The sequence below is a fragment of the Lycorma delicatula genome, chromosome 7 (assembly GCF_047948215.1).
Source record: "Lycorma delicatula isolate Av1 chromosome 7, ASM4794821v1, whole genome shotgun sequence".
NCBI lineage: Eukaryota > Metazoa > Arthropoda > Insecta > Hemiptera > Fulgoridae > Lycorma > Lycorma delicatula.
The window spans coordinates 47,722,977-47,743,186 of record NC_134461.1 but is presented as its reverse complement, the minus strand read 5'-3'; positions in this window follow the sequence as shown (position 1 = coordinate 47,743,186).

Below are 20,210 nucleotides of genomic sequence, written 5' to 3'. Positions count from 1 at the left end.
CATACAAATTTCAATAATGCCCTGTACAGCAAACAGAGTATGACTGCTGAATTTTTTTATTCTTCGTAAAATTACCGACGAATGCATCCAACAACTTTCATGCTGTCCTACATTTTAAACAATGAACATACCATAAAACTAAAACCAACAATTACTCAGTTTTTCTAAAAAATAACGCAACAAGAAAATGATAAAAAAATATCTATAATAATGGTTTTTGTTTAATAAAAAAAAAAATAAATAGCTTAGATTAAATAAATTGAAAATAAAATATTAGTAACCTAAATATATGAGATTAAAAATAATATAAAATTTGTTTTTTATAAGATTATAATTAACAATTAATTAATAATTATTATTAAAATAATTCATTGCGGAATTTTTTAACCTAGAATCAGTCAAAAATAAACAACAAAAAGGATACAAAAATTAAATATCACGTAAATTAACAAAACATTAACCTACTTAATAATTCATAACATATTACAGAAAAATAGTTATATAAGCATATCACATCGTAATATTCTTAAATAAAATATTAAAAATCTGAGTTAATAATAGAATTTTACTTTAATGTGAAATAAATCACAAGAATCACTTATAATTTCCAAAAATTTAGATTACGTTCAAGATAGAGGGAAATATTTAAAAATATTTTTTCTTCATTACAAAGAATTTATGTTGAAATTGAAACGTTACTATTATATCTTAAAATATTTAGTTGTTTCCAGATCTTTGTGACTCCTAACAAAATTTTTTACTGATTATATATATATATATACAAAATTATATGTAGATACAAAATTTTATTTTTATTAATATTAATTAATTAATTATTAACATAAATATATACAAAAATATAAACATAAATAAACATTAATAAATATTATAAAATAAATCATTAATAAATAAACATAATAAATATTAACATAAATAATACAAATATATACAAATGACATGTAGTGAATGTTTTTTAAAAATTTTGTTTTAATTTGAAATAGCCATTTAAAAAAATAAAAATTTATAACTAAACGTACCTTTTTTAACTTTCACCATCTAAGTTTTTTTAATGTATCCTACACTTGTACCCTTAATATTATTTTAATGTATATATTTATTAAAGTAATAAATTTTTCAAAACTATTTATTAAATATATTTTGCCGAAAAATATTGTAATTTGGCCGTTTTAGTCATATTACAAAAAAAAATATACATAATGCCTCCAGAGGTATTAGACAAACCTAAGAGATTAATTCAGGATATCAAAATAAAAAAATAACACTTCATGAGGGCAAACATCACTTCATCTTCTCTATCCATTTTTTTTTTCATTAAAAATTCGTATCTTAGGAATAAATTGAGATATTTTAATGGCATTTGATACATAAATACCAAACAATATATTCTACAAATAAAATTAAATTTGAAAACTTCAGCTTTAGAATTTAAAAAATTTCCTATTAACATTTTTTAATCATTAATAACTCCGTAAATATTAGTTTTAATAAAATAAGTTTTATTAAATAAAATATTAAACTTTTTAAATATTTTTTATTGATAAAATTATTGTACAAAAAATTAACTTCCGGGTTAGCCTAGTGGTAAACTCGTTATCGTAATCAAGTGATTTTGAAGTCGAAGGTCTCAGGTTCAAATCCTAATGAAGGTAGTAATTTTTATTCGAATTTAGATATTAGATCGTGGACGATACCGGTATTCTTTGGTTGTTGGGTTTCAATTAACTACACATCTCAGGAATGGTCGGCCTGAATTAAGTGTTGTTCAAAACTATACATTTACCGGTACTGTTACATTACAATGCTACGTCGCTAATGACTTTAATTGTTGCTGCGACTATAAATAAAAGTATTAAAAAAAATTACATCTTGTTTATTTAAACAGTTTATAAAAAACTGAGGTATAGCTGAAATTGGATTGTAAAAATTATGTAGAATGCGATCGTGTATTTGTTTTCACTTGTTTTACTCTTTGAATTTAAAATTATTGTTAATTATTTATACTAACAATATTATAAATATTAATTATTTCTACTGATATGAAATATGTATTCTCATAGTTTTAAAAACAAAAAAAGAAAAGTGTTGTGTAATAAGAAAAAATTACTTTTTGAACTTGACCAAAGTATTTGAAAATATATAACAGTTATTTTTATTACATGTTAGTAAAATCAATTTTCAACGAAAGAAAAGTTCGTAATTGAATTTAATGTGTGTGTATATGCAGGTGAACATTTTTTGTCTCGGATTTTGATTTTTAATTTCCGATTCGGATTAAGCATTGTCAGAGGATTACAAAAACCCACAAATGGCCCCGATAGGCCGTCGGGTTTACCTCAAAATGACTGCCAAAATTAACATTTTGTAATCAAGCAATAACGATAAAAGCTACCAAGCTGGTTCAAACGCACTAATGTAAGGTTTGCTAAAATGCATAAAATATATAAATATCATTTTTTGAAATCAAGTGTAAGACCCAAAGGCGGCGGGGAAAAAAACAAAAAAACGTACAGTTAAGCAGAAGTTACAAATAACAACTTTGTTAGAAATGAATTAATAATTGAGAAAACAGTAATGAAAGTTTGTTCGGGAAAGTCTTACTAGAATTTAATCGAGAAGACTGGTTGATAATCATGTTTTCAATCTTTCAAAAAAAATTGCGAAAACTAACAGAAATAAATATATTCAAAATTACTATGAAGATACTACAGATCATATTTTATCTCATCTAAAACTATAAACATGTTTTCTTTTCGGTTTTCGTTTAGGGAAGAAAAACGTGTAATTCATAAACGTTGTTTACATAGATCACTTAGCGAGATAGAAATAATCTGAAGGGTTGGTTTTATGGTAATGGAGGCAGGGCACATTGCCTAAAACGGAATGTAGATTATGAAGATATTTCTATAGATAATAATTACATAACTTTACAGTTTAACCAGATACGTATATAACTGGAGGGTATGTTGATAATTTTAGATTATAACAGAAAGCAAACAAGAGAGACAGAAGAAAGAGTAAAGAGAAAGATGTGGAGGGATGAGAGTTATACAGACCTAGATAGATGGGTAGGTTTGAAAAGCTCAGTAGTCAGAGGGTAAACTACCACTACCACTACGTTACATCTACCACCCTTGTAATCAGTCCACCCCTCTCATCAGACTACTAATGACCCACTGAATTACACCCTTCATTTTGAAATTTTTTTTCTTGTATATCTACAAAAACTCTCCCACTATTACACTCTGCTTCTATCTTACTGCGCAAACAACCATCAAAACATTTAGCATAACTAACTCAACATTAAAGGTATTATAAACCGCATTATAGTGACATAAATGATACCTAAAAAACAAAAATGTACTCCAAAAAAAAAATAAATATATATTTGCGTATAAAATTGTTTACCGTAGCATTAACCGAACTAAACGACCACACAAAGTCTAATATAAAAACTAAACATAATATTACATCAGTAAAACATAAACAAAATACATTACTTCATAAGATCTTTTTAACTTTAACTTAGAAATACGAGTACATTAAATAATTTTTAACGTAAAAAAATAAACTGCAAGATAAATAATGATGCTTCCGAGGAGTACACTTAATTGAAGGTAATTTAATCAAGAATAATTATTTGTTTTTTTTGTCGGTTTTTTTTCTATATTATTCTACAAAAAAAGGCTTCCTTTTAAACAAAGCAATCATTTTTTAAAAAAAGTAAACTTTTTTTATATACAATTTTTATTACTCTTCTAAAACATATACTCATAAAAAAATTACAGGAATTTCAATTAATTTTTTTTTCTTTGAACAAAGCTGTACTCCCAACTTCCCACAGTTTTTTCCTTCAAAAAAAAGGTACAGTCAACGATTTTTAATAACTTTTTTATTAATCATTTAATAAATTTATAAATCTGGAAATTAATAAAAAGAAAAGGTAAAGTAAATTTAAATCAAATTAAAAATCAATTCTGATGACGATCTGGAAGATCCCGTTATCAGAAATGTGTTTTGTCCTTTTTCTTGATTTGTTATATATATATTCATTTCCTATATCTATTTATTTCATTTTTAAATCTACATATATTTTTGTAAGCATAATACAATAATCGAAAAAAGTATATTTTATTGATGTACGATTTTTTAAATAAATATAATTGATGAAATAATTTCAAGGTTAAATACCATTTATGTTAACAATAATTGTTAAAATCCTACATAGATTATGTATGAATTTGGCTCGGTAATAAAAAAATCTTAGAATTTATCTAAAATAACAGTCCATTCAGGATATAATATATTGTTTACAAAACAAAATAAATATAATACAAGTACTAATAAATTCAAGGATCAAATTTCGACTTTTAACAAGCTTAACAGAGAAAGAAAGGATAATTTTATAAATTGGTAATTCTTGTAAATCGTATTAATTACTGACAGAAGAAAATAATACAGAATTAATATAACTCTATAAAAGAATCTATAGTATGCCATAATTAATATTACAGTTAATTATTAAAGTTACAAATCTAGTTTAAAAAAAAAATTATCTTTGACCCTTTAATAATTTTAGTTTTTATCTTTTTTAGTGCTAAATATTTATTGCGTAAACGATCCACATTTTCTCCTCAAAGTGGATAAATAATTCTCCGTAAGTGCACTTAGTGGATAAATGTTAAATTTCAATATTTTATTAATTTTAAATATTATACATATCAAATGAAATAATTTAAAAAATCTTTCTTTACTATACGTCCCTATTGCATTGGAAAAGCTATGAACCCAGTAGACTAGACAATAATTTACTTAAAATATGTGCTGCTACAGATTTTCCTTTTTAATTATTTATCATTAAAAAAAAAAACAATAATTCGTCGCCAATAAAAAATTAAAACGCGTCATAAATTTGAAATTATTTCGGCGTAAAATTAATTTTTTTGTTTATATCATCATCAGTTAAAATCCAACCAGCTTAAAAATAATGATATACAAAGTTTTTGAAACTGAGAACATATCCAATATTCAAAAATAAATTGAAGAAAACAAAAAAACAATTTTTTCTTTTTCTTTTGTGGATACATTAATTCATACTTTTGATGTAAATTTATTAAAGCCTTATTCAAACAAATATTATATTTTTCAATAGATTACTATTATATTTCAATTTATATCAGTAAATCTCTGTTTCATGATGATTGTAAATCAATCTTTTTTTTTTTGTATAAATATCTTTGGTAAGATTTTTACACATTATTAACGTAGTATTCTGATCAAAAATTTTAGAATATTGAGAATAATTTATTGACAAAAAACTGGTATTATCGAAAAAACTTTGCATTTGTTGTTCGAGCTAGTCATCCGAATCAGTACCGGAGGTTATAACTACAATAAGAACTGTAGCCTGTTATACAGAAATGCTTTCATTTCTGTTACAGAATGTTATGAAATAATTCTTAATAATTGCTCGCTTATGTTTCAGTAATTGATTACCTTTCTTTCTTGAAGCAAGCAACCCATTCTAATATCGTAAAATTAAGGACAACTAAAAAATACTTTTCAGATGTTCTCAAATTTATTCCAATTTTAAACTTTTAAATTAATGTTTGTAATGGCTTCAAATTAATGTTTAGCATGCTGTTAAACTTGTTTTTTTTAAATTCAAAACAAGCTTAAAACATTTGAAATTTAACGCACGTAACTGAAAAGGTGTTTTCTAATTTTTAGTGTAGCGTTTTAATTACAATTTTATTTATAGATATTACACTTTATATACTAGCAGACCAGGCAATGCTTCGCTACTGCTTTTGAGTATATATATATAGATTAATTAACACAATTGAAAGTTTGACAAAAACTTTTGTTCATTAACAAAATAAACATTACGGAACTTCAAAAAATTTAACATTTCCCTTTTACCCTTTCGCCCCATTCCCTTTTTCATTTTTTCCCATTTTCCTTTTTCTCATTTTCATTTTCACCATATCCTCTTTTCCACCCCTTTTCCCTTTCCTTCTCCCATTTCTCTTTCCTTATTTCATTTTCCCTCTTACTCATTACTCCATTCCCCCTTTCCATTCCCTTTTCCCGTTTTTCCTTTTCCCCATTTTCACCTTTTTTTATTTTTTCCATTCTCCTCTTCATTGCTTTTAACCTTCTTCCCTTTTAGCTTTTTGGATTTTTCCTTTTTCTAATTTTTCCCCCACGCGTAAATCGGTCCAGTAGTTTTTTTTTTGTCTATAGCGGAAAAACATATCGGTAACGTTGAAATGCAATCGTAAAATATTTATTATAGCGTGTGTTGCTTTTTCACCCGACAGATAGCGCTGTTTTTACCTGTCAGGTGTGACATCTTAGGTATATAAATAGAAGGTACATAAAAACACGCGCGTGTTCTAATGCAATATTGTGCCAAAATTTCAAAGCAATCGGTGAAGAACTTTCGGAAATGTAAGATTTTGGACAAACGAACAGTTACATTTTTATTTATATAGATATATTTAAGACTACAATATGATATATATATATATATAATATATATATATATATATATATATATCATATATGTATATAAATATACATGTGTATATATATATATATATAATATAAACATATATAATCAGAGATTATCAAGAATGATATTTTATTAATATTTATTTCACACGTATAAATCACAAAATAAAATAATTTTTAAAATATATGTTTTTTTCAATTTTCCTAGTTACAGTTATATAACATCTTAAATCATTATTTCTCGAAAACTACCATTTATAAAATTATGGTTTTAAAAATGTTTACATTATTATTGTGAAAAATATATTCTCTTATTCCAGGTTACAGTGGAAATTAGAATAAGTTTTCTTGCCATAAGTAGGTAGTTTCTATAAGTAATGCCAAAAAACGAAAATAATTTAATTAAAGAAATAATTTTTGGCCAGATATTATTTCCTTCAATATGCAATTTAAGCAACTGATTGAAGAAGTATTAATTAATAATACTATGACACTTACTTTGCAAGATATACTTTAAATTAATTTAGTTTAAATCAAAATTTTTTATTCAGCCAGTTTTTTTTTGTAAAAGTACAAATTTACTGTAACAGAATAAGTACGAGTAGATTGTATTTAAGTAATTAGGCAGCACTTGCTTCTGATTTTAAACAGGCAAAACTGATAACTGTGTTCTCAATTTTAGAACGTCCAGACGACCACTGGTAGAGTCCATCAGGGCTAGGAGGGTGGAGTGTGGCAACTGATGGTCACAAGGCGGACGTCTTTCCTTACGGGGCCAGGATGATTCTTCATAAATTACAATCAAAAATAAATAAATATATAAGTAATATTCAAATAATATAGTAATATTTTTAATTAATTGGAAATTCTTTCTCATCAAAGTTCGGTTAAAGGTTAATTTCTGTCCTGAGTAACTTTATGCTTGAAGAAAACCTCTTCTTATACACATTATTCTCATTATACTTGTTCAAAATAAGTTCCCTTTCTAGAAATATGATCAAATAGGGCATGAAGCGATTATCTTAAAAGAAAGAAAATAAACTGTATATGATTCATAGAAGACAATTCGTTTGAGGAGATGTGAGCACTGGATACCTAACAAATGATTTCAAAAATAATACGACATTATGAAATGAAAATGAATTTCGGGAAAACGAAGGTAACAGAGATGGAAGGCAATAAATCAATGAATTTCTTATAATATCAGGAACAATAGAGCAAGTAAATAAGCACGAGCTCAGGTGCCATGTTAAAAGAAAGACTGCAAAAGTAAAAACAAAATAAAATCAAAAGTAGAAATGTCTAAGGAAGCACTTAAAAGAAATAAAAATTAAACAGTAAAATTAAATTAGTTAAAATATACTTAAAAAATCTTATGTGGACATCACAAGAATTCCTTGTACGCCTATTAAACTGCATATACTCTTTTTTTGCTGCACTTCATTTAAACTTATTTCATTTGAAAGTGAGATACGATACTCTAATTCTTTAATAAAGTGGACGTCATACACTGCATTGTGGTGGACACCAGATGGCATTTAATTTTTCCGTGGTGTCCGTATCAGCATTTTATATTAGTTAATATATTAATTTTGTTTCACATCGCTAAAGTAATTATGAGTTGTAAGTGAGAACGTGTCGGATAAGTAACCATGAACACATCGGTTCCAATCCGCCTTCAATACATATCCTATTTTTTTAAATTTAAATATATTGATTTATTAATAATTATTAACCTCTGTAAAACCGTTTGATTTAAAATGAAAAGTACATAAAATTTTATTTCGCTAATAACTTCTAATTTTTTTTTTATTATTTATCCTAAAAATTTTTTAGTAAGATGTTAATTGTGTAAGACAATATGTCTATATGAAGTCGGATTCGAACTGAATTGCCTTCCCCATGTAAGATCCAAACATGTCATTAATTAAAATTTTATTTAGCTATAACTCTGGAACCAATAAAATTAATACCACTTATGATATAACGTTGAAAAACTTTGGATTTTGGGCTTTTTTAGACATTTTTTGTCAAGTCGATTGCAATCAAAAGGGTAGGTGCATAACTAAATGTGACAACAGACCTAAATTCAATATTTCAACATCCTACCGATTAATGGTTTTTGAATTATGCGATACATATATACGTACGTACGTACAAACACGCCGAAACTAGTCAAAATGAATTAACAGATAGTCAAATTGGATACTTCCGTTGAAATCTGAAAACCGAAATTTTTCGCGATCACAATACTCCTTTATTACGTACAAGTGCGTAGAAAAAGTACGTTTAAGTGCACGGAGAAAAATAATCACTAAGATAATATGGGCAAATGATTCAAATGCGTCAAGAACAGATAAAGTAGAAATAAAGATGTATTAAGTAGAATAAATAGAAAAATAAGTAATCAGAATAAGTCAGCAGAGAAAAGCTAATCGGCAAAGATGTAACAGTAAAAGTATTGAATAAAAGTTTCAGTAGAGGGTGCCAAGAAGAATTCCCAGAGAAGAGTAAACATTAGAGATTTAAAAGGTAATGGGTACTGTTAGGAATTAAAAAATTCTGCTTAGAATGAAGAAAATGTAGCCGAATATTGTGCAATGGTCCTGGCTAATTTCAGGTAACCATCTGACCATCTCAGAAATAAAAATTATAATATTTGTTTACATTATACTAGCTCGCGTTGTAAGCTGTCATTCAATTATCTTTCCGATTTTTACTTCCTTGTACGAAGTAAAAGTAGTATTGTGATCGCGAAAAATTTCGGTTTTCAGATTTCAACGGAAATATCCATTTTTATCATCCCTAAATCCATTTTGACATTTTTAGCGTGACGTCTATATTTACGTACATACGTATCTCGCATAACTTAAAAACGATTAGCCGTAGAATGTTATACATTTTGCATTTAGGATTGTTATAACATCTAGTTGTGCATCTCCCCTTTTGATTGCAATCGATTGGACTAGAAGTGTCTTTTGGAAATTTTTTTTTACTTTTTCTTAACTGCAGCAATAAGCCCAAATTGAGAGCTTTTCAACGATATATCATAAGTGGTGCTTATTTTCATTGGTTACAGGGTTATAGCAAAATAAAATTTTAGTTTATGAAATATTTGGATCTTACAAGAGGAAGACACATCAGTTCGAATCAACTACATCTCATTTTATTTTAATTTTTTTTTTTTTTTTATTAAAATATAATATAAATATAATTAATATTTATTAACCTCTGTATAAAAGTTTTTACAATAAATAATAATTCAATAATAACAATAAAAAGAAATAAATATAAAAAAATAGCAGAAGTTATTAATGAAATAACATTTTATGTACTTTTCATTTCAAAAACATGTATGTAATTTAATAGGCGTACAAGGAAGTCATATGGTGTTCACATCAGATTTTTACTTAAAGCACTGTTAATTGAACGGTAACAATCGGAACTCTTCGACAGTTGCATTAGTATTTAAATCTGATTTAGTAATTTACCTTAAATATGATTTTAGGCCAGCACTAAGGAAGAATTACCATAACAACAAATTGGTGATAATTCAAATCAATTGAATGTAATTAGATGAAAATAACAGATTTAATATCAGCAGATTTAAACGATGTCATTTTTATAATTAATTAAGTAATAAAAATATAAAAAGATTTTACATTTCCTATACAATAAAAAAATAATAGTTAAAAACGTTATCAATTATACTAATTGAGAAAAGACCCTGCGAGAAAATAGTTTAAAAATTACAAAAGAAAAAATTGATATTGTTATTAATCAAAATTTCACTTGATTTCCTGGTAGTCTCGACAAGCCAATTTTATTTACCAGATAACGGAAGCCAAGCGTAAATCGATATATTACTGTACCCACAAAACAAGAGATCATGTTTCCACATCAAAAAGCATTAGTTTATTCTCTACTGGAATGGTTTTTTCAAGTAGAAAACAGGAAAACTGTACAATATAACATAACATGCAATTTAATTTCAAACATGAATTTGCTTACAAAAAGTTTAGATAATTTATTGTAAATTTTGTAATCTAGCTTCACTAGTATGTTCTCAATATTTATAATAATAATTTAAATATATATTTTGTTTGTGTGCATGAACGTGCTTGCCTGCGCGCGCGCGCGTGTGTATCTTTGTATTTATTAAAAAGTACGTTCATTGGTTGACATCAGACAAAATTAGCTTCCATAATTAAAAAATAATTCAGTACTGGCTTTACGACAGTGAAATGGATTTTGAATTTTTGATTTTCAAGAAAAAAAATTTTTGAAAAACTATATTCATCCTTATCGAGATGGTGGATTAAGAAAATCGATTCAGGATAAAAAAGGGATACCGGATTGCAGTTTTGTGGTACCGATTTGCAAGTTACAGGCGCTCAATTTCCACCCTGTTTTACTTCATTAAAACAAAGAATGAATTAAAAATACAGATTAATAAAATTAAATATTGTATTGTTTCCAAAACAAAGGGGCAAATTTGTACACGACTTTTAAAGCGAACACTACTTTCAATTTTAAATGAATAAAGTTTAACAAATAATTATTTTATCTGTTAACAAAATAACTTATTTTAAGTTCGAAACAAACTTAATTATATAATATTTAAAACACTTGAAAAAATTGGCTTTTTCAATAAAGATGGTTTTCATGTTTTTTTTCTTTGGCCATAAAGTACTAAATTTGATAAAATGTGTAATAAATATGTAGATTTTCGTGTGTGTGTATTTATGCGTGTTTACTTATGCTAGTGTTTGGGTATGCAATGTAATTAATGAAAATTAATAAATTTTCACTTTCGTAAATTTTCACTTTTACCCAAAAAAGAAAATTTTATTACTATAATTTATATGTATTTTAATAAATGTTATAATTCAGCAGCTTTCTCAGAATATTCTGGCAAACTATGTGCTCCAGATATAATAAATCCTCTCCAGAAAGTAAATTCTGCAAATTTCGAGTTCATTAATACTACCTCTCATGGCAACGAACGTTCGAGTAAATGATACAGGCTGAAATCCATATGTTGAAAATTTTTTATGATTCACGGAACGAAAAAGAGCAAAATTTCAATTTCGTAAGCGATAAACTTGTACAATATGATAAATATTAATTTACAGATACTCCCGAGGACTAAAAATATAAGAATCAGAAATTCCAAACAAGCCGACGTAAATTAACGAATATTTTTTTTTGCCTTAACGACTATAACAAAGCAACTTCCAGCTAATAAGTTTCAAAAAAACACTGAATCCATAATATTACAAACTTTCCTGTATTAAATTAAAGTTGTACTAGATATAAGAAATATTAATGGTTTTTGCATTCGTGAATCATGAGCGCACTAAAAGTTTTATTTATACTTTCGGAAAATTAAATGTTGAACTGGTAAAGATAATGATTGGTCAAAACTTGCTGTTCTATTATAACTGATAAAAAGTAAGTACTGTACGGGGTAAAAATATTCGGTACTGGGTATTTATCAAAGAAATTGCGTATGGGTGAAAATTTGCTGGATTCTAATTTGTCAGAATTATTTACTCTTGTGATTGCCTACAAAATAAGGAATTACTAATGGTTACAACTTATTACGTTCTATTTGCTCGACTCTTTCCAAGTTGTGATTGGTGTAACTAAACTGTTTTCCGATTGGTCAAATATTATAATTGTGATTTATCACGAAGGCAGGATATTCTACTAAGCTGAAAATCGGTGCAATCTAATTTTTTTTGAACGAATCAGTAGTGAATTATTCGGAAGAATCTCTTGGGATAGGGACGATGAAATATTAAGGAATATGTGATACGCTAGGATGTATATGTATTCTACTCGGATTATGTTTCCGGTTTCTAAGCATTAACATCATTCTTCGTGGTTAGGAAATATTTATTAGATTAATACTGTCATAAAGGAAATAATAGTACTCAACATCCTTTCGACAAATCGACAAATCCATACGCCACCGCCGTCTCCATCAATTTCTATAAAAGTTTTTTTTCATTCGGACCCTTGTAGTTTCCAAATTTCACTTCATCAATTAACTTCATCTTTCATCTTTCTCACTTCCTTTCTCCGTCATTAGACGGACCATCTTAGTTTTCCATCCTTCTCCATATCTAGTCCTCATAAACTTGAATCCAGTTCCTTTCTCTCTTCCTCATCGTCCATTTTTCACTTCGATAAAACAGCACTTTCCACACATAACATTTCGCTAAACTCTTCCTTAATTATAAGCGCAGACATATACTACATAATAATTTCCTCTTCTTAGAGAATCACTGGGTTTCTTTGCCACCGTTATCCTTCGTTTTATTTCCGTTGCGCTCTTGTAGTCCTCTGTCATTACGTATCCAAATATTTGTAATTTTTTAGTTAGTTTTTCTTTTTCACTCATCCTTACCATTAAATTCTTTTTGTTTTTTTAATTCCATTAATTTAGTTTTTCTTATGTTTATTTTCATTTTAAACCCTTTCATTCCTTATTTAGGGCTATTAACAATCTTTATATATATGTACTACACATGCACACTATATATATATATATATATATATATATATATATATATACAGTGGCAAAACATAAAAAGAAACTTTTCTTGTCAGTAAATATAAACGATAATTATTAATGAAATACATTTTATATTAACGGCCAGATTTAACAAGTGAGGAAGTGAATATTAAAAGGATCTGGGACCTAAAATAAATATTACAAGTTTCGTAACCATTTCATAGCTAGGTTAAAATAACTAATATCATTGGCTCCACCTTTTAGAAATGAAAATAAGAGTTATTTACAAAGGGTTACATAAAAACATATTTACACTTTGAAATTTCTAACTGAACACTGGAGATATGAGATTAAACTTGTATGATACGTCCATTACAGATGATGAGTTACTTCTTAACTAAACAAGAAAGGGCACTTTAGATCGTCCCTTTCAAGTTAGAAATTCCTTAGGGAGGCTACAGTTTACAAAGATTATACTATAAATATTTTATTTAAACGTTCCAGCTTATTGAACTTTGAAACTGTCCCAGATAAAAATAATAATAAAATATATATATATATATATATATGCGTTTATTTAATATTTATTAGCAAAATAACATAAAAAACATTTATTCTAAATGGAAAAGTTATATTTCAAAACTGAAAAAGTTACTTCTGGCTGGGATAACGTACTTTTTATTAGCGACACAATTAATTCATAGTAAAAATTTTATGCAGAATGTAGATCTATAAAACTCTATCTCGTTCAAGCCAAATTCATTTTTTATTAATTTTTTTTAATTTTTAATATAAGGTATAATTTTTATATGTAAAAATGTTAAACATCACATAATTTTAATTAAATAACTGTTACTTCAACTTATTATTTAACGTTAATGGTTAATATGGTGATTTAGACAAGCATTTTAAAATAGTAATAATATTTTTAAATATTATTACTGTAATGTACATTACCCAACAAAATGTGTAATGTAATTCCTACATCATAATAACAAAAATAGTTACCACTTCCAAACGTATATTTTTAATGCGTTGCGAATTCATTAATTTATATAAAACAATAAAATCATAGAATTAGTTCTCCATCTATGACAAATAAATAAGATTCTTAAAACTCACAGCTTGCTTCTCCCACTAGTAAACAAATCTGGCCACCACAGTCTAGTTTCTAGAAACATTTTATATACAATACGTTATGAGTAATCCTTCTTAGAGCATATATTATACTTAGTGCACACCTTATATACACATCCTCTCTTTTATGTTATCATTAAAATGAATTGTTTTAACCAAGCTGTAACCACCCGACAAACTATCAGGGTAAAGGTTTACAAAGAGATCATGGAAAAAAAACAGAGGCAAAGGGCTATATCGACTAGGAAACTAACTATTTCTATCGGAAATCAAGATAGGCGGAGCTATCTTCTTCAATTTGGGTAATGCTACCTTTCCATCATTAGGTAGAAAACACGTAGGCTCGATTTTTGTATAAAGTTACAGGAAAATATGTTGTTAGATGAAGGTTTTCTAAAGAAGATAATTTTCAGCGATGAAGCTACTTTCCATATTAGCGGCAAAGTAAACCGTTATAACGTGCGAGTTTGGGGAAATGAAAACCCACACTCTTACGTGGAACACATTTGGGATTCTTCGAAAGTAAACGTTTTTTGTGCGATCTCTCGTGAGGCAGTATATGGGCCGTTCTTTTTTATGGAAACGACAGTAACCAGCATGATATACCTGGATATGTTACAATTATGGCTTAAGCCTCAGCTACTCAACGACTACATTTTCCAGCAAGATGATTGTCCTGCCCGTTTTCATAAAGAGGTTCGACACTACCTTAACACAACATTACCTCAGCGCTGGATAGGACGTGCATCTGAAGAAGGCCAACATATTATGTTGTGGCCATCAAGATCACCAGACCTCACGCCATATGATTTCTTTCTCTGAGGATAAGTGAAAGATAAGGTTTATCCCACCAATGCCGCACGATATCGCTGAGCTAAAGGATCGCATAATCAATGCAATCAACTCTATCGAAAATGAAATCATGTTAGAACGAGTTTGGCAAGAGCTAGACTTTGGTGTTGATGTGTGCCGTGTCACCAGAGGAGCACATATTGAACATTTATAAATTTTAACAAAAACTGTTTGAGTCCCTCCATCACCTCGTACAACTTTCATTTAGGTAAGTGAAATACTTTTTTTGTACTGAATTTTTGTAACTCCTAAGAACATTATGAAACGCCCTGTACTTCTGAAAAACATTATAAAAAAAAGAACATCATAACTTCCATGAAATACATAAATTTAAGAATGTAAAAAAACGCAGTTTATTTTTTAAATTACAAGACAATGTAATAATACGGTTCAAATAAAGGAGTAGGATAGACAACTACAACAACGTGATGTTCATTTTGGAATAATTAATATAATTGCGTAATTTATAGCACGCATATAATTCTGTCTTAAAACGCTCATTTTCACTGTTTCTACATCAACAAAAACAATACAATTTCAACAAAAAAAAAACAATTCTTTTACACAAAAAAATGACGTTTATAAATTATTAATAGATTTATTTTTTTCATTAGATTAGGTTTATATATATATTCTCTAAAGCGAAAAAAATTAATACATAATCTTATTAAATAAAGTAAAACAATGAGTTTTGTATATGAATAGCCGTTTCATTTCATCTTTTGGCTATTCATTTGGTTTTAATCAAAATACCTCAGAACAATAGAAGAAGACGGATTCAAGAAAGCAAGAGAATCGTAGAAGAAGAGGATCGAAGAAAACGAAAAGGGGTTGATAGTAAAAAAGACCGTCAGAAGATTAACAGAGACAGAGAAAGTGAAAACAAAGCCACCCTTTGAAAGAATAACTCAGGCACTTGTACTTGTACTAATGCTGAGTACTGTCCACAAATAAATCCTCAGAAGATTAGGGTATATTTATTCAGAATTAGAGCGGCATGTTACCGATCACATTTTTTGCTTTTACCAGTTCATCGAAATGTTATAACTTCTGTTTATCCTCTACATACTAAAAATCAACAACCTCTGACTTCCCAAGCCTATGCCCTTGCAAAAAGAGGGAAGACCCAACAATAAATCACTCTTAGACAACAAGGCGATAGTATAGCTTCTATCATTGCAATCAATTTATTCTAAAAAAACAGTTCTGTTTTTTTAAATTCTTGTTACACTGCTTCACAATTGGATTTAAACTCAATTAAAATATAATTTGTCACAATTTATTTCGAAAATCATCATAAAGTACCATTAACTGAACTCCAATGACTTAACAGCACTAATCATATCTAAAATAAAGTAACAATATCTTTAACTGGTTTATAAAACGGCGTATCTTTTTTTTTAATTTTACGATATTAAAAACCACTTAAATAGACTAAAAAATTGAAGTTACACGTAAATTTCAATGGCACTTTAATAAATCTCAAAATATCCGGCAACATATTAAAAAACTCCATAACTATTATTTTATTATTATAATTTTTAGATAAAATAAACAGTGTTGTATTTATATTCAACAAATCTGAAGAATGTAAATTAAAAAAAAAAAAAAAAAACAAATTAAATTAATACCAAACGTTAGTTAATTTATAAAAGTTATTTAGAAAATGAACGATCATTTAATTCACATATATGGGTGTAGTTTAATAAACATTGAAATATTAATTAACAAAATGTAATTTGATATTTCATTTATTTTACGGCTATAAACTAAAATCGATTCTCTAATTCCGTTTACACAATTTCAACAACAAAGTTAAATAAGTATTTAAATAAATCATTGATAATAAAATGAGGTTAGAATTACTATTACCTTTAACTTTTTTTACAACTTTTTTACAATTTTATTATGGCCAATACGAAAGAAATTTTAAAGTTATAATCTAGTAGAGCCTTAACGTTTTCTTATCTACATCGGCCCAAGCCTAAACTCAACCATCAAAGACAATAATGATAATATAATTTAAGGAAAATAACTTTATTAATAAAATTACTTTAAAAAACTAATTACATTTTTACTTTGTGAATTTTGAGTCCACGATTCACGTACATCATATGCCCAGGTACAAGCCGTAAGACTTCCTATAGTGAATTATTCATCGGAAAATTTTAATTTATATCTTAAAAATAATAATTTCTTAAACAATTTGTACTATTAGTTATAGAATAATATGATATGCAAATATTTTCACTGATATAATTTAACCAAGCAGTAAAAAGATAAAACAATATTTTAATAAATACTTCACTGGAATTTGTCTAAATTATTACACGACTGCCCAGAAAGTAGTGCAATGTTTTTAAGAAATGTATGCTCCACCGTACAGCTCAACGGCGGATTTAGATGTATGACCCGCGTTGGAATCCTTACGTTACGGGGTGTGTCATAGGCTATATAAATATGTATATATGTATGTTTAATTGTAATCAAAAGGCCACGAAAAATCATATTTACGATTCTAAATCGGTAATCGATAGTATTTTCAGTACCGATTTAATTGTATCGGAAAATTGTGTTTTAAGATTTACTACGATATTAAATGAATGAATTACGGTAGTAAAATATATTAATTTATTTTATAATTACTATTATTGTTTTTATTTATTGTTTATAGACACTTAAAAAATTTTAAGATTTTTTAAGTGGCTCAGCCCCTGGACCTCCCCGTTAAAAGTGGGATCCCCCTCAAAAGATGGACCCTTAACGTGTCTCCTCATGTTAATGAGAATATTAAGTATTTTACAGAAATATTTTAAAAGAAATATTAGTGTGTAGAGAACATTTTTACACGACTGCCCAAACAGGAGTGTAATGTATATAGGGTGTATGTTTGTGTGTATGTATGTATGTTTGTTCCACAGTAGCGGCTCAACGGCCAAACCAATTCAGATGAATGGTCTAGCGTTGGAATTGTAAGTTACCGGAACTGTCATAGGCTATATAAATATGTGTATATATATTTATGTAAATGTTTATGTAGTTCCGGCCTCCATGGGGCTAGTGGTAGCGTCACTGCCTTTCATCCGGAGGTCCCGGGTTCGAATCCCGGTCAGGCATGGAATTTTTACACGCTACTTGTCATTCAGAAGCAGTAATTAACGGTGGTCCCGATGGTTAAATAAAAAAAAGTAGTAGTGGAGTTTAAACGCCCAAACTTTAATGAATTATGAACTATGAGTCTCTATCACTGTGTGAGCTGGGTTTGAACTGAATGATTCGAATTAATCGAATGAATAATATTACAAAAGTAATAGAATTAAATTTACGTTAAATAAAATACTAATATTAAATAAATTAAAAGAAATTCTATTTAATAGAAGTATCTCTGTAATAATGGACTTCCCATGGAGAACTGCGTGTAAAGGTAGAGTGATGAGGTAATGCAAACACCTCATGCAAGGCTAGACCAATCATCGTCATGAATTGGTAACAAACAGGGTGCCCTTGGGCAGCTGTTTTTGGAGGTGCAATGGGGTGTTCTTATAATTTCTCTGCAATTATCCGATTTTCAAAATTCAAACGGGGTATTAATAGGTTGAAGGCTAACTTTTGCATACATCAGGTACACTCTAGATCTAACAGATAACGGTTATTTGGAAATGTTATATCATCGCAACCAAACTTCCGATTTTTAAAATTCAAATGGAGTATTTGCTAGTATAATACAAAATCATGATGGAACCTAATCACAACAAAAAGAGCAACGTTTGTCAGCAATTGTTTTTTTCGGCAGTCGTGTTTTTTTTAATTTTTAATATTTGTCTGTTGTTTTCAAGAGAGAAATTAAACGATGTTTAACGCTCAAAGTGTTTAGAGGAATCCCAAACGCATCGCTGCATTAATTTTGAAAAATATTAATGAATAAAATTATGTTTTATTATAATCAACACTGACCAGAACTATACTCATACTAACTTTTTTTTTTAATTAACAGTTTTTTCATTAAACTTTAAACTATTATTTAGTTATTTGAGTTTTTTAAGCAAATATTTATTTATTAATTAAATAATACAGAGTTCACTCCAATTACAATTATTGTTAACAATTAGATACTAACAATTTTTGTAAGATGAAAAATACGTAGCCTCACCAGAATGAAATCCAGAAAATTCCATGTAAAAGGCGTATTTATAAAAAAATTAAGGTTTATTTGAAAGAGGATACATTCCTCAATTTTCATTTTCTGAGTTACTAATACAGTAATGTAAAATTATTGTGCATTTAATAATAATACACAATATTAAATTGCTGAGTTTATATTATTTGTCATTATATTAATTGTATTTCAACATGTCTTTTCAGAGTTACATCACCAGCTGTGTACTAGTCGGTAAGTCAATTATTTTAATCATGTACTGAGTGCGTTTCCAATGCATGACACTCTTCTTCGTTATTTTCATCCGACATGGATCTGATTGACTTAATCCGCGTGGTTCTAGATAAACAATATGCTGTTCGTTTTTTACAAGCCAAAGAAATTTTACATAATCCTAGGTTTCGCGCAAGGGATTATGAAATGTCTCTTTCGTTAAGCGGGAAGGAAGGTGTTGTGCAAAGGCGAGTAGTTGCAATTGTGGAGTAGACACAATTTTTCGCAAACATAGTGAAGAGTTTAGGGCAGCAACGAAAAAAAGGAATCGCACGGAGTATTGTGCGTACAGATCAACCGTAGACGCCTACTTACATGAATTAATGTGACACCAACGTAAAATCAAAAGGGGCTCGTTCGATCAAATTTTGCATGATATCGCCATCCACAGCGAATTTAACTAAAACTTATATTTAATTATTATAATACCAATTTAGGAAATATGTCCGCATTCGAAATAACACCGAAAATGACAATGTTTTTAGCAATTTATTTTTAAATCGGTCGCCAAAAGGATTGTCACAATAAAATATTTCCCTAAGAGTAACGTGTCAGAAGTCCATCCAAAGATACCCATCTCAAATAGAATATTAATAATATATGCATCATCTCTTATGACACAAACGAAGCAATAACAGATAACAAAGTCAGATAAATAATAGTCACAAAACAAAAAGTTATACAAGTAAAGTCACAAATATCCAAGTCAGATAAAAGCAACAGTCATAAAACAAT